This window comes from Eschrichtius robustus, chromosome 15 (genome assembly GCF_028021215.1).
Source record: "Eschrichtius robustus isolate mEscRob2 chromosome 15, mEscRob2.pri, whole genome shotgun sequence".
NCBI classification, from domain to species: domain Eukaryota; kingdom Metazoa; phylum Chordata; class Mammalia; order Artiodactyla; family Eschrichtiidae; genus Eschrichtius; species Eschrichtius robustus.
Window position 1 is genome coordinate 20,399,873 of NC_090838.1, and position 3,708 is coordinate 20,403,580.

Here is a 3,708-nt window from a genome sequence, read left to right on the forward strand (position 1 = left end):
TCAGTCCTTGTAAAAGAGAAAGGCACACCCTGAGGAGGCTGGCCTGTCTGCCCCTTTGTGAGCCCAGGAGCTGGAGCTCCAGCAGAGCCCTAATCAAGTGTGTCTCATCTCTCAGGCTGGCCTTCAAGAGGATTCCCTGGAAGTAAACCTGCATTCACTTTGGAGATCGACCACCCCTCCCATGCATAACAGTAAGGAAGGGCAACTCTTGTGGCCATTGCTTCAAACAGTGGGTAACACAGTATCTTTGGGAAGCAGGACTGGGGTTAGGAAAAAGACTAGTTTAGCTTTTTCCTCCAGCTTGTGCCTATAAGTAATAGTATGGTGATCACATCTAATGACACATCAAACAGAGGAAGAAAAGTAGTAAATATTTGTTGAATGCTTATTACAATGGTAGTTCCAGTGCTAGGCAGTCTCTCTCTCCCCGCTCCCCCAACTCTTTGATTATAAAAAATTCCAAATATACAGAAATATGAAAAATAGTTTAATGACCTCCCATTTATCCATCCCCAGTTTCAACAAGCATTTAGGGCCAACCTTTTTTCACCTTTATTCCTACCCTCTCTTGCCCTTTCCCATATTATTTTGAAGCAAATTCCAGATACCATACATATCCTTTTATCCAGAAATAATATTTCAATATGTATCTCCAAAAGATAAGAACTCTTTTACAACATAACCACAAATCATTAACATACCTTTAAAAATTAACAGTAAACTTTAATATCAAATAGGCAGTCAGTATTTAAATTTCTCCAAATATCTATATATATCTTGTAACCAATTCAGTCATTTCTCTTAACCATTTTTGAATCCTTCCCTGCCCTTTTTCATCACTGTGCTTTCACGTTTGTTGTCTCCTCTGCCTGGATTGCCTTTTCTTGCCTACCCAACGAGACACAGCTTTCCAGATCTGTTCAGATACCACGTCTCCAGGAATCTTTCCCTTGCAAAACTACGCAGTCAGCCATCACCTCAGCACCAACTCTGCTCTATTTGTGTACGTGCCTGTCCCTCCCCCAGATTGCAAGCTCCTTGAAGACATGAACACTACTCTCTTGGTCTTTGTAACTCCAGTACCCAGCATGGTGCCTGGCCCATAATATTTGCTTCAAGCCAGAGTATTATTTCTAAGAAGAGGTTCCCAAGGCCTTTCCATTGTTCTCCTTGTTGATCTAACCTTTTCTAAAGTTCAATGTCCTTTGCAAAGATGGTGTTTTTCCTCCCTGATCTGGGCTGTGGGTTGACCTGGTGTTTCAATCTGAAAGCTTTTAGAAACTGCTGGAGGCAGGATTAATTGGTTTAGAGCTTTTATTTTTTTAATTCCAGGATTGATATAAAGCAGAAAGACTGAGGGGAGACAAAGCCACTTTGTCAATCAGCAGCCTGCTCCGGGATTAATGTGGTAAGAACTGTACAGAATTGAAAAGAAAGGGATATTATCCTTGCCCTCTAACTGGATACAACTTACAAACCATCTGGTTCTCTGAACATGGAACATGCTCCTAGTTTCCAAACTGTAATTAATAACATTTTGAACCATAGTTTTCAAGCATTTCTTTAACCTCAGAACTCCTTGTTCAGGCTTATCTAGCCTGCAAGATCAATGTGTTATACAGATAAAAGCTCTTGCAGAAGATGGTGAGCAGATCCCTGGGGCCTGGTTCCACTGGGCTGTTTGCTAAGTCTGTCCCATGTGGCCCCTGAGACGCAGAACTCAGGGCACCAGTTCAATCATTCATTCAGTCTGTCACCATTCAACAATTTATTGAGTGTCAGCTATGTGTTTGGTGCTAGTAGCTCTGTGCTGAACAAGACAGATGGATTTCCATTTGGGGGGTGGGGTGGGGGGGGAATGGGGGTTGCGGCGGGAAAGGAGGGGGAGAAGCAATAATCATTATAAGCCAGTGGTTCTCAAACTTCAATTTTCATCAGAATCACCTGGAGCGTTTGTAAAAATACAGATCTCTGGTCTCCACCCTCAGAATGTCCAGTTCAGTAGGTCTAGAGTAAGGCCTGAGACTATGCACTTCTAATAATTTCCCAGGTGATGCTAAAACTGCTGGTCCTGGGACCACACTGAGAACTATTATCTCAACAGTCAAATAAATAAAATACTTTCAGATAATGGTAAGTGCTATGCTTTTAGCAAATAAATTTAAAAGGGTAATGGCATAGAAAGGGCAGCCAATTTAGACTGGGTGGCCAGGGAAAACTTCACTGAGGTGACATTTGATGTGAGACCTGAATGGTGATAAGGAGCCAGCCATCTACAAGTCTGGGGGAAGGGCATCCCAAGACAAGGACATAGCAAGTGCAAAGGTCCTGAGCAGGGAACAAGCATAACATATCTGAGGGACAAAATAAAACATTAGAAGTGCCAGTGTAGCTGCAGAGTATTTTGAAGGGGGGAAGAGTGATACAAGATTGTAAAAAAGTATAGACAGGAGTCAGATTGTGTAGGACCTTATAGACGGTTGTAAAAAGCCTAGTTTTTTTGTTGTTTGTTTGTTTGTTTTAAAAGCCTAGTTTTTAAAGGGTAACATAAAGCCATTGGAGAGTTTTAAGCAAGGGAGTCGTATGATTTCATTTTACGTTTTAAATATAAACTCTTTGCTATGAAATATCTTTTCGGCTATTGTGTGGAGAATGTACCATGGGGGGCAGGAGGGAAGGTGGAAGCAAAGATAGAAGCTGACAGACCAGTTAGGAGACTTGCAGCATCCTGAGCAGGATTTGATGGGGGAGGGGAAGCAGTAGTGGAAATGGGGAGAAATGGTAGCTAGGCGGTGGTGACGAATTATTGATGGGAGTGATGCTTAGCATAACGCCTTACTCCTTGTAGGTGTTCAGCAAGTAGTCACTGAATGAATGAATGAATGAATGAATCTCCCTTCCTTTCTGAAACGCCATGATTCTAATCCTTCATTTCACTAATGAATTGAAGAATATTGTAAATTATCATTCCTAAACTGGATTCCATTTTCTAGTTGGGAACAGGGGTTTGAAGAAGTGTGTGTGGGTGTATGTGAGTGCGTATTAGTTTGAGTATTTTTGGATATCATATCCCCCTCCATTCTCTAGCTCTCTTTTAAAATATTTCACTGCTACCCTCCCTCCCCCCGCTTTTCAGATGGAATGCAGGCTTTCTACAGCTCCCGGAGAATTATTTTCTCTTTGTAAAGCAAATTGACTGGGGGCGGCCTGGGAGCTCTGCAGTTCCCCTGGGAGCTGTAAGGAGTTGGTAGGGGCTCTGGTTGCTGAGAAGAGGCTGGGAGTGACAGGCGCCTCTTCCCTGCTGAACTGAGGGCAAAAATCACTTTATTCCTTTGGGTCGTTTTCACTGAACTGATTTTTATTATCGTTTCCACTGCATCTCTTGCAACTAGAATGAAATGCAATCAGAATGTGGGTTGAGTTTGACAAGGGGAAAGGGCCACGAGCAACCACTGTGGCATACAACAGCCCTGATCTCTGCAAAAACAAAGATGAGTCAAGCAGCTTCTGCAGATCAAAGGGAGCTGTCGTACTGCTCCTCTGACAGCCTTGTTCGGTAGGGAAGAGGATCTCTGAAACACAAGTCATGCCTTCCAGTGTTAGCAAAACTTTTAGAATTCCCTGGGGAAATAAACCATTTTTCTCAGCATGAAGTTTCAAAAGTTAAATATGTAATAATAAAAGCAGAAAACCTGTTTTTCTTTGCAG